Source organism: Drosophila novamexicana, unplaced genomic scaffold, assembly GCF_003285875.2.
Source record: "Drosophila novamexicana strain 15010-1031.04,08,12 unplaced genomic scaffold, DnovRS2.1 tig00000434-arrow-pilon, whole genome shotgun sequence".
NCBI classification, from domain to species: Eukaryota; Metazoa; Arthropoda; class Insecta; order Diptera; family Drosophilidae; genus Drosophila; species Drosophila novamexicana.
The window spans coordinates 2,992,018-3,005,785 of NW_020824802.1; positions in this window are offsets into that span (position 1 = coordinate 2,992,018).

Genomic DNA, 13,768 nt, shown 5'->3' on the forward strand with positions numbered 1-13,768 from the left:
TCTAACTCGCAACTAACTTCAATCGTTCGAACTTTTAGCACCGCCTCATAGTTCACAACCATATTAAGAATTTTTTTCGAGCGAAAAAAACCTAATTAAAATAGTAGCCAAATGCAACAATGCAATTGAAATTGTAATTTTGATGATTGAATTTCATAAAGACGCGCATGAATGTGTGTGTGTGTTCATGAAGACAGAAATTCTTACATCTTGCGCTAGCTGCCGCAAACAAGTAATCAGCCTTAATAACTTTTGTGTATATTAACCGATCTTCATGAAATTTTTAACAGTAGATTCTCTTACCCGTTTTGAAAGGGTTCAGGATAAAAAAAATATATATATAGTTCCGTCCACAAGGCTTGAACCCGTAAGAGATCGCACAAATTGCTAATACCTTTTCTTCGACGGAAATTAGTTTCCATGGGAAACAAAAATATTAAGATAGCAGCACATGCACACAGAGCAAAATACAATACAATCGCAAGTATACATAAATTCTTGCAACTTGCGCTAGCTGTTAATGCTGATAAAGAATATATATACTTTATGGGGTCGGAGATGCTTCCTTCTGCCTGTTATATACATAATGCCCTCTTTACCCATTTCCAATGGGTTCAGGGTATAAAAAGTTTCATACAAACGTGTTTCGCGATTTTTCAATACTTCCGGGTTGAATTTCCCAAAACCCCATCTTAACGTGCATCTTTATCACATTAGGTAACTACAGTGAAAGTTTGGGCTGTGCGTTGATCACCAATCAGTCAGTCAGTAAGTCAGTCAGTCAGGACAAACACTTTAAAATGAGCCATGTGAAATTAGTTACTGTATAAAATATATATATTCTTTATTCTCTAAGAAACTTATCAGATGTTAAAATATATGTTAGTTAATGCTTCGTTGCGACACTCATTCGGTCGCGTGTCAAGATTAGTCACTCAAGCCTCGCTGTTGTATACTCTTAGCAAACTTTGGAAAAACGAGTTTTGAGTTACTATTGTATGAGATTTTCGCATAGAAAATTACGACATCGTTGAGTGCATTTCATTAGCGAAAGATTGAGCTGCGTTATGCGTGGAAGCTCAGTGATGGAAGAATAGGCACTGCCATGATTTTTAGGTTTTAATGTTTGATTTAGAGAATCTTGTTTTCTTGGAATTGGCAATGTATTGCTATATGTCATGTTTACAGTTTTGTACATGTACTTACTCATGTATTTTATAGTATATATGCTTGTGTGCTTATTTCCCGCCATTGTTCATTTCGATGCTTGCTGTTGAAAATTAAGTTGCTCTTAAGCGATTAACCGTCTGATTGACAGCTGCAGTGGCAATTTCGGGTATCAATTTAATCTTGCTCCTGAAGATACTGTTATTTTCGTTGCCAATTTTGCAGTAACGCGGCCTGTTACAATGTAACTGGCGTTACACGAAGCTCCGACACTGCATTTAAATACAAAACTGTCTTAAAAAATCGTTAAGACGTAGACTGAACGTTCAAGAATGTCAAACAATGTATCAAATATTTAAGTCTTGTCTGACCGCCTGCTTAATACATTGTCAAAGTGTAAAAACCGACTAAAGAACAAAAAATTCTTTTTGATAACATGGTTGATGATACTAAGACTGTAAAAACAATTCAGTATCACTAACTATAACAAGTTACAGGTTCTAGTCGAAAGCTCCCGACTGGGGGATACCCTGAACCCTCTCTCCCCTGAACATCAACTGCATATATATATATATTCTATTTTAGAAGCTACATGTCAAGTTTGGTGACTCTAGCTCTTATTATTTCCCTACATTGCCCAAAAAACAGGTATCGATATCGATTTTTATCGATTGCTTGGAAACGGAGTAAGTTATCGATTATCGGAAACAAACTCGATCTGCGCGGGAACTAGGGGCATCTACATCTAAAATTTCAAGTCTCTAGCTCTTATAGGTTCTGACGGACGGACGGACAGACAGACAGACATGGCTAGATCGACTCGGCTATTGATGCTGATCTTCCTTCTGCTTCCTTCTGCCTGTTACATACATTTGGGTTTGCACAAATACAATATACCCCTATACCCATTTTTAATGGGTTCAGGGTATAAAAATGTCGACTTTCGTTATTTGTAGGCTTAAGATGTTATGAAAATTGCCCTTGCGAAATTGCAGCTCCATCTGTAAATTGCTGGAGATAATGAACTTTGCAGCTTGCCAAAACCATGGTGGCATGGTTAAATTATTGTGACCAGGAACCGAAAACACCATTAGTCTTATTAGCTCCCGACTGGCGGATACCCTGAACCTTCTTCTACCAACACTAAATACACGTCGCGCTAAGAGCTCGGTTGTTTTAGCAGTATTTTAAATAAATTGAAACAAATAAATGTTCCCAATTGGACTCGAATTAGACTCAAACAGCCATACCAACAACTGTTTTTCGTTGAAAAACCAACGAATTAAATAAGCAGCACATTAAAACACCACAGAATACGATACAATCGCAATGGACATGCTGTTTCAAAAATAGAGAAATTCTTTTTATTCGCGCCAGCTGCCGTAAACACGTGTCCTATTTATAACTTCTGCGTTTCTTAACCAAACTCAATAAAGTTTTCAGCAGTCGATTTTTTTGTGCGATAGAATATTCCTATTTCATTAAAAATGTGGCTTAAATTGGTGGGTAGTTCCAATCGATGAATTTAATTGATTTGTAGCTATGTGGCAGAGGTGTGGGTTGGCGATAGCTATAAAATGAAAAGTACTTGACGCTTGAAGCTACATTTGCTGTTCACTGACTCCAGCTCTTAAAAGCCTGTAAATTTTATAAAAATCTGGATTTAGATATCGATTTTTATCGAATGCTTGGAAACGGAGGACCTACGTTCAAAATTTCAAGTCGCTGGCTCTTCTAGGTTTTGAAATCTTTGGTCCATACTTACGGACGGACGGGCAGACAGACGGACATGGTTAGAGCGACTCGGCTATTGATGCAGATCAAGAATACTCTATTGGGTCGCGGATGCTTCTTTAAGCCTGTTACCACTAACCATACAATGCATAGATACAACAAACAGCGTTTTAATCGTATCAAGAGTAATCGCAACGAGTGAGCCCCTTGGGTGTCTGAGACCATTTTAGTGTACCCAGATTGAGTAAGACTGCTGAGAGTGGCAGTCGAGCGCCGGCCTCGAATGCCGAACGTTCAGTATGCATCCGCATCTCGCTCAGACCACAACGTCGCTGCGGCTGATGCTTTTCTTAATGTACGTATGCTAGTTATAAGTCCTTACAGCCCCAAGAACATATGTTTGTATGCATGTGCCTCGCTTTCACTCATTGCTTTGCGCACTTGTATGCATCTCTTCCCCTTCTTACGAAACGCCGAGATCTACAAACAGATATATGGCTGTGTACTGTAGATGTGCGCACAAGTAGATCAAGGCGTTTATCGCGAGCCAGAGGTTTTATCTTCAATTGTCTGACTTTTGTGCCCGTGGTAGCAAAAGGCACCCACATTCAAATGCTTAATAAACAATTAATTGACCTCCACGTCAAAGAGCGCAAACGTGAAAAAAAAATTGCCCTGAAGACGGTTGCCGGAGTGCGACCGAAATATTTTGGTTAGATTCAAACAAAATTGCGTTTGAATTTGCCTTGAATAAATAAACCGCGGACCTCGAGGCAGCCAAACAAACAATTATAAAATGCAAAGGTCGCCAAACACAGCATTAAATATTTATATTTATTTTTTGTTTACTGTGGGGACCTATTTTTATTAAAATAAAAAAAATCTCAAATTTTTGCGACTTGCTACTGCACGCACACTCTTTGGAGTAAGCAGTCTTATGAAATTATTAATGGGTTTGGCCTCTTCATGTGCAAAATTGCTATTATCCATGCTTTTTGTAAGGGTAAGGGTCCTTAACGTTGGCATGTGTACATGAAACTTTTTAAACAAATATGAGAGACTTTTATCAATAACTAAAAATCCTAAGGACTTATAACGAAATATGGAATACTCAAACACGCCTGACCCTTTCCTACCGCTTAAGCAGTTTTCCACAAGTGCGGAAAAATCGCGAACACGTTTGTATGAAACTTATTAGTTTACCATCCAATCGGCTTCAAACTCATTTTCAAAGAAATTTTTCAAATTCATTTGAGGGGTGTTTCGAACTTTTTGAAAAATCCATCCCTCCTTGGTGGAAATAATGGTCAAGGATTTGGTGGGTGCCGTTTCGCACTCAAATTCATTTCCAAAGATCTATATGAAAAATCATTTGAGACATGTTTCTCACTTTTCGCAGATTCCAAACTTCTTCGGTAGAAATGCTATTCAATGATTTTATCAGATGAAATTCCAAGTTGTGTCCGACTTGATTTAAACTTATTTCCAAAGCTCTACTAAAGAGTCCAATGATTACGTGTTGCAGCGATTTAGCAAAAGCTTTTTGAGATAATTTATTTTACGGACAAGGCCGGTTTACCCGGTAGGTTTTTAATCAAAAACCTGGTTTTCGACCGATCGTTTCTATGGCAGCTAAATGATATAGTGGTACGATCTTAATAGGATTTGCATATATATGAGGGGCATAGTAAAACTAATAAATGCCGAGTTTGGTCGAGATATCTTAAAACACAAAATGTTTTTTCATACAACTTAATTTTCGACCGATCGTTCCTATGGCAGCTATATTATATAGTGGTCCGATCCAGCTGGTTTTAACATATGTGCTGCGTGCAACAGAAAAAGGGACTTCTGCCAAGTTTCATTAAGATAGCTTTAAAACTAAGAGACAAGTTCGCATAGAAACAGACAGACGGTCAGACGGACAGACGGACATGGCTATGTTGACTCGGCTGTTGATGCTGATCAAAAATATATATACTTTATGGGGTCTGAGATGTCTTTTCTATGCGTTACACATTTCATGACAAAATTATAATACCCTCTGCAAGGGTATAAAAATGGAGCAACGTCCGAGATAATTGTTCCACTTGCTATGAACTAATCAATAAACGAATTCACAGACGGAATGCTTGATACATCAGTCAAGTCAACCTTCGGGGCTTCTTTCAGCCAAAACATGCAATGAATGTGGGGGGAGCCTATTTTCTGAAACTCAACTCGCCAAACTTCTTTGTAACCCTATGACTGCCAGAAACACCGCCTTTCGAACGGTCAAAATCAAAACTATATATATAAACAAGTAAGTCGGGAGCTCCCGACTAGGGGATACCTTGAACCCTCTTATTCCAACACCAAATAAATTAATAAAAAAAAGTTCCCTTGGCAGGGCTCGAATTTGCAACTGACCGCATTACTTACTGTCGACTCTACTGTTGAGCGAAAAAACAAAAACAATTAAGTACTTATGATAAAAAAAGGAACTTAAATAACATTACAAAAAAAAGATGCAATTACCATGCTATTAGAATGCGAAGCAGACGCCCATGAATGTGTGTGTGTACATGTATACAGAAATTCTTAAAGCTGCTGCCCCATTCAATTGCGCAGTTGCATATAACTTTGGTTTTTCTTAACCGATCTTTATGAAATTTTCTACAGTATATCTTATTGTACCATAGAATATTTGTGTATTCTGAAAAAATCAATTGCATTTAAATTGCGGTTTAAATTGGTTGGCAATAAAAGTTGGGTTATTAACTTAATTTATAGCTCTGGGTTGGTAGCGGGGAGGTGGCGATAGGTATGAAATGAAAGATACTTGAAATATCTATAATATTCTAGAAGCAACATATCATGTTTGGTGGCTCTAGCTCTTATTATTTACCCAATTTTCTAAAAAAAAACTGGATGTCGGTATCGATTTTTATCGATTGCTTGGAAACGAAATAAGTTATCGATTACCGGAAACAAACTCGATCTGTGCGGGAACTAGGAGCATCTACATCTAATATTTCAAGTCTCTAGCTCTTATAGGTTCTGACTGACGGACGGACAGACAGACGAACATGGCTAGATCGACTCGGCTATTGATGCTGATCAAGATATATGTATACTTAATGGGGTCGGAGATGCTTCATTCTGCCTGTTACATACATTTGGATTTTGCACAAATACAATATACCCTTATACCCATTTTTAATGGGTTCAGGGTATAAAAAGGTCGGAAGAGCAATCTGCTCAATCATCGCCATGACCTTTTTCTTTTCTACTTCCCAATGAGCAAGTGAAGTGCGAATACTTTTCAAATCCCTGTAGCCATCATCGTCACGTATTAAAATTTCTATGGGACCCTCATTAAAACCTTTTGCTGCCGTATTGCCTTGTGTGTCGCTGGGCTTACACAAGCAACCGGAAGTATTGTTTTACTGATTTACAACAACTCCTATCAAGGGTTCTAAGTTATGATCTAACTATTATTGTACAACTTTCAGTACACGTTCTTTTAAGTCCACCAAAAACAGTTTGGAGTGCCAGCTCCTCTGAATCACAATCTTGGATCATGTCGGAAAGACGCTGACACTCTCCAAGAGCTATAACTGTCATTTGCATGCGAATATTTTCAACAGGGACATTTTCTAACAATGTCTTAGAGTAATATAAATGAATTCATTTTTATAAAGTCCCTGTCGTCGGCAGATGCAACAAATGGAACTTCGTCAGACGACAAGGAGGACAGCCAATGTTCGATAACAGTATTTGTAAATTTGTTGGCATCAGAAACTTAAGAGGGCCTAATGGTTTCAGCCATGAAACCATAACTATATTCCTCCGGAAATGATGTAACAACATTGGCCAAAGGAATTGGTACATTGACCATCGTTACCTTTAATGCATTTTGTCGGCAAACCTTTAAAGACTTAATAACCATGAAAGGAAGGCGTGGGGAAATAGACCTCTCCTCCAAAGGACTTAAGCCTTTCCCAATCTGGCTGATAACTACATGTATTGCAAAAACTATCTTATTTTTGAAAGAGGGAAATATAGAAGATAGACAGATACAAAATATCTGAATTTGCTTTTGAACTACACTTGTTTTAATAAACTCACTAGAAATTTTGTCCACTTGATGTAGAAGCTGTAAACCTTTAAAAGAAATGAAAAGCTGATCTGAAAAGTATCCGCATTTTCTTTCCTGTTCCTGGTTGTATTGAGCCTATTCTCTGCTATTACCATTATTACTCCTAAAATGGCTGATTCGCTGCTGCAAACTTCTATTGGCGTCAAAAGGTACTTGTCGCGCTTGAATTTAAGCACTTCGGTTTTGGTATTACGTTCTTGATTAATTATTCTACGGATCGGATTTTCTCTTACCTGTGACCGTTAATTCCTCTCTCTAGCTATTTTTAAAAGTTATAGATCTATGTTTTGTCGATGGCGAGCTCGCTAAAGATTGTCTCGTCGTTTTTCGGCGGTGCTATAAGCTGGGCCCTGTTTAAGTCACGAGCTATCTTCAGTATATTGTCTCTGTTTGTTCTCCCTATAAATTGGGTCTTGTCTGCGTCTCGATCGACGCGAAGATTTGCTAATTGTCTAACTGGAAAATTAACGTGTCGAGTCAAGTGGTTTCAGTATTTATTATGTGTTCATTTACCCTATTAACTGTCTTGTCTGCGAACTTGGTTTCGTTGCCTATTCCTTTTTGTCTCACTTAGGCTAAAACCTTCATTTTCTCTTCTCTGTATTGTTTATCCTCTCAAATTCAGAATATTCAGGATAAGCCATAATTAACTGATTTCTAACTTGTTGTCTCTGAGGCCAAAGTATTAAGATCTGACAGCCCTTTTGTCCTAGGCATTTTACTTAACTTTAAAATTTTAATACAAAAATATAATTTTCGAAAATTAGTAATTTAAAATAAGGATTACTAATAAGTGTCCATCACACACTTGCACATACACGCCAAACATTAACCGAAAACTTTTAATTGATGATGCCTAGTTTTTCTAAAGAAGATCAGGCAACAACAGTTTATTTGTTCAAAAATAGTCGATAAATCGCTAAAAAAAAAAAAAAACTCACCAATCGACAATCGAAAAACGACAACACGCTAAAGTCTGTAGTCTGATAACAATTGCAGGTTACCGACTAAATCGATTACTGCTTCTTCTGAGCATATTTAATATGAAAATTGTTGAACAACACTCACTCTGCTACCACCACAATTTAATATACATATGAAAATGCGCGCGCTATTTGGTTTGTTATAAGAAACACATGTATTACAGCATTGAGCTAAATATAATATTTATTAATTTATCAATTATCTGCTCTTATATTGTCGATTATTTTAAAAGAGCAGCAATATAAATGAATAGGTATATTAATTCTTTATCAAATACAAATTTTAAAAGATGCGAACTGATTTAAAGTGACAGTGCCAAACAGCGTCTACTTACTTTTAACCGATCGAATTACTTGCCATCGCCTCATAGTAGACAGCCACGTCTAGAAACTAGACTGCATTAAAATAGTTGTATGTATGTACTTATGTTAGTAGTTTCTTGCAATATGTTCTTGCAGTATGTTCTGGCAATTTGCGCTTGCTGCCGCAAACACGAGGCTTCCTAAAGCGCACATTTTCTTTATTAACGTCTGTTTCCTCATTAAATGTAATGATAGGCTTAAAAATTATGATCATAAAAATAATAATACTTTATACCAGAGTATATTCCAAAAATCATATCTGTGGATACAATTACGACGGAAAATATTGTTTTCATACGACAGACGGAGTGCAAGGCAAACATTGCAAAAAGCAGCTACATATGTATGTATGTATACTCTTTTCACTTTGTGAACAGAGTAAAATGTTGTATTTTTATACCCTGAACCCATTGAAAATGGGATAACTTACTTCTTTCCAAGAGATAACTTACTCCGTTTCCAAGCAATCGACACAAATCATGTTTTTGAGCAAATTGGGAAAATATTCAAAGCTAGAGTCACCAAACTTGATATGTTGCTTCTAGAATATTATATATATATCAAGTATTTTTCATTTTTTACCTATCGCCACGTCCCCGCTACCACCCTAGAGCTATAAATCAAGTTAATAACCAAACTTGTTTTCCCGCCAATTTATGCTACAATTTTAATGCAATTAACGTTTTGAGAATACACAAATATTCTATAGTATAATAAGATATACTGTAGAAAATTTCATTAAGATCGGTTTCTGTTTTGTTTTTTCGGTATTTTGACTTCGCACGTGCTTGCGACGCAAAATCCAAGAATTTCTGTATACATGTGCACACACACATTCATGCGCGTCTGCTTCGACTTCGATTGTATTGTTTTCACTGCTACTATTTTTATACCCTGAACCCATTAAAAATGGGTATAAGGGGATTTTGTATTTGTGCAAAATCCAAATGTATGTAACAGGCAGAAGGAAGCATCTCTATATATTCTTGATCAGCATCAATAGCCGAGTCAATCTAGCCATGTCCGTCTGTCTGTCCGTCCGTCCGTCCGTCTGTCCGTCCGTATGTATGAGCCAGAGGATCTCAGAACCTATAAGAGCTAGAGACTTGAAATTTTAGATGTAGAAGCTCCTAGTTCCCGCGCAGATCGAGTTTGTTTCCGGTAATCGATAACTTACTCCGTTTCCAAGCAATCGATAAAAATCGATATCGACATCCTGTTTTTTTTAGCAAATTGGGTAAATAATAAGAGCTAGAGCCACCAAACATGATATGTTGCTTCTAGACTATTTTAGATATTTCAAGTATCTTTCATTTCATACCCATCGCCACCTCCCCGCTACCACCACAAAGCTATAAATCAAGTTAATAACCCAACTTTTATTGCCAACCAATTTAAGCCAAAATTTAAATGCAATTGACTTTTTGAAAATACACAAATATTCTATGGTACAAAAAGATATACTGTAGAAAATTTCATTAAGATCGGTTAAGAAAAAAGCAAAGTTATATGCAACTGCGCAGTTGGATGGGCAGCTAGCGGAAACATCAACAATTGTGTGTATACATGTACACACACACATTCATGCGCGTATGTTTCGCATTCTTTCGCATTCTAACAGCATTGTAATTGCGATTTTTTTTTTTGTGCCGCTATTTTAATTGGTTTTTTTTTTCAAAAACACTTAATGCTGCCAAGGGAACTTTTTTTTAGCGCATTGCGCGAACTGCATTTGGTGTGGGAATATCAGGGTTTCCCCTAGTCGGGAGTTCCCGATTAGAACCTCTTTCTTGTTTTTTTTTTTTTTATGGTGGTGTGGCTGTGGAGTAGGGACGTCGGCAAGTAGTGCGGTTAGTTTCGAGTTCGAACGCTGCCAAGGAACTCTATTTTAAATTTATCTTTATTGCTGCAAACGAGCGAGTTTTGCGAACTGCATTTGGTGTGGGAATAAGAGGGTTCAGGGTATCCCCTAGTCGGGAGCTCCCGACTAGAACCTCTTTCTTATTTTTATACCCTGAACCCATTAAAAATGGGTATAAGGGTATATTATTTTTATGCAAAATCCAAATGTATGTAACAGGCAGAAGGAAGCATCTCCAACCCCATATATATTCTTGATCAGCATCAACAGCCGAGTCGATCTAGACATGTCTGTCTGTCTGTCTGTCTGTCTGTCCGTCCGTCTGCGTCTGAACGCAAGGATATCAAAACCTTTAAGAGCTAAAGACTGAAATTTTAGATGTAGAAGCTCCTAGTTCCCGCGCAGATCGAGTTTGTTTCCGGTAATCGATAACTTACTCCGTTTCCAAGCAATCGATAAAAATCGATATCGACATCCTGTTTTTTTTAGCAAATTGGGTAAATAATAAGAGCTAGAGCCACCAAACATGATATGTTGCCTTTAGACTATTTTAGATATTTCAAGTATCTTTCATTTCATACCCATCGCCACCTCCCCGCTACCACCACAAAGCTATAAATCAAGTTAATAACCCAACTTTTATTGCCAACCAATTTAAGCCAAAATTTAAATGCAATTGACTTTTTGAAAATACACAAATATTCTATGGTACAAAAAGATATACTGTAGAAAATTTCATTAAGATCGGTTAAGAAAAAAGCAAAGTTATATGCAACTGCTCAGTTGGATGGGCAGCTAGCGGAAACATCAACAATTGTGTGTATACATGTACACACACACATTCATGCGCGTATGTTTCGCATTCTTTCGCATTCTAACAGCATTGTAATTGCGATTTTTTTTTTTGTGCCGCTATTTTAATTGGTTTTTTTTTTTTCAAAAACACTTAATGCTGCCAAGGGAACTTTTTTTTAGCGCATTGCGCAAACTGCATTTGGTGTTGGAATATCAGGGTTTCCCCTAGTCGGGAGTTCCCGATTAGAACCTCTTTCTTGTTTTTTTTTTTTTTTTTTGGTGGTGTGGCTGTGGAGTAGGGACGTCGGCAAGTAGTGCGGTTAGTTTCGAGTTCGAACGCTGCCAAGGAACTCTATTTTAAATTTATCTTTATTGCTGCAAACGAGCGAGTTTTGCGAACTGCATTTGGTGTGGGAATAAGAGGGTTCAGGGTATCCCCTAGTCGGGAGCTCCCGACTAGAACCTCTTTCTTATTTTTATACCCTGAACCCATTAAAAATGGGTATAAGGGTATATTATTTTTATGCAAAATCCAAATGTATGTAACAGGCAGAAGGAAGCATCTCCAACCCCATATATATTCTTGATCAGCATCAACAGCCGAGTCGATCTAGACATGTCTGTCTGTCTGTCTGTCCGTCCGTCTGCGTCTGAACGCAAGGATATCAAAACCTTTAAGAGCTAAAGACTGAAATTTTAGATGTAGAAGCTCCTAGTTCCCGCGCAGATCGAGTTTGTTTCCGGTAATCGATAACTTACTCCGTTTCCAAGCAATCGATAAAAATCGATATCGACATCCTGTTTTTTTTAGCAAATTGGGTAAATAATAAGAGCTAGAGCCACCAAACATGATATGTTGCTTCTAGACTATTTTAGATATTTCAAGTATCTTTCATTTCATACCCATCGCCACCTCCCCGCTACCACCACAAAGCTATAAATCAAGTTAATAACCCAACTTTTATTGCCAACCAATTTAAGCCAAAATTTAAATGCAATTGACTTTTTGAAAATACACAAATATTCTATGGTACAAAAAGATATACTGTAGAAAATTTCATTAAGATCGGTTAAGAAAAAAGCAAAGTTATATGCAACTGCTCAGTTGGATGGGCAGCTAGCGGAAACATCAACAATTGTGTGTATACATGTACACACACACATTCATGCGCGTATGTTTCGCATTCTTTCGCATTCTAACAGCATTGTAATTGCGATTTTTTTTTTTTGTGCCGCTATTTTAATTGGTTTTTTTTTTCAAAAACACTTAATGCTGCCAAGGGAACTTTTTTTTAGCGCATTGCGCGAACTGCGTTTGGTGTGTGAATATCAGGGTTTCCCCTAGTCGGGAGTTCCCGATTAGAACCTCTTTCTTGTTTTTTTTTTTTTTTTGGTGGTGTGGCTGTGGAGTAGGGACGTCGGCAAGTAGTGCGGTTAGTTTCGAGTTCGAACGCTGCCAAGGAACTCTTTTTTAAATTTATCTTTATTGCTGCAAACGAGCGAGTTTTGCGAACTGCATTTCGTGTGGGAATAAGAGGGTTCAGGGTATCCCCTAGTCGGGAGCTCCCGACTAGAACCTCTTTCTTATTTTATACCCTGAACCCATTAAAAATGGGTATAAGGGTATATTGTTTTTATGCAAAATCCAAATGTATGTAACAGGCAGAAGGAAGCATCTCCAACCCCATATATATTCTTGATCAGCATCAACAGCCGAGTCGATCTAGACATGTCTGTCTGTCTGTCTGTCCGTCCGTCTGCGTCTGAACGCAAGGATATCAAAACCTTTAAGAGCTAAAGACTGAAATTTTAGCTGTAGGTCCTCATAGTCCATGCGCAGATCGAGTTGGTTTCCTATATTCGATAACTTACTCCGATTTCAAGGCATCGATAAGAATCGATATCGAAATCCTGTTTTTTAAGCAAATTGGGTAAATAATAAGAGCTAGCTCTTAGTCACCAAAAGTGATATGTTTATTCTAGAATAATATATATATATATATATATATATATATATATACTCTCATTCTATACCTATCGCCACCTCCCCGCTACTACCGCATAGCTATAAATCTGATATGATATATAAATAATATAAAAATATGATATGATATAATTTTATTAAGATCGGTTAAGAAACACGTGTTTACGACAGCTAGCGCAAATACCAAGAATTTCTGTTTACATGTACACACACACATTCATGGTCGTCTGCTTCGAATTCTATGAACAGCATTGAAATTACGATTGTATTGTTTTCTGTGTTGCTGTTTTAATTCATTAAGCCTAAATTATTGGTGTGGCTGTTGAGTAGAGGCGGTGTAGCAAGTTCGAGCCCTACCGAGAAAACAATTTTTTTGGTGTGGCTGTTGTGTAGAGTTGTCAGCAAGTAATGCGGACAGTTGCGAGTTCGAACCCTGCCAAGAGAACTTTTTTTTTATACCCTTGCAGAGGGTATTATAATTTTGTCGCGAAATGTGTAACGCATGGAAGGATACATCTCGGACCCCATAAAGTATATTTATTCTTTATCAGCATCAACAGCCGAGTCGATAGAGCCATGTCCGTCTGTCTGTTTCTATGCGAACTAGTCTCTCAGTTTTAAGGCTATCTTAATGATATTTTGCAGAGGCCCGTCTTACTGTTGCACGCAGCACATATGTGAAAACCAGCTGGATCGGATCACTATATCATATAGCTGCCATATGAACGATCGGTCAACAA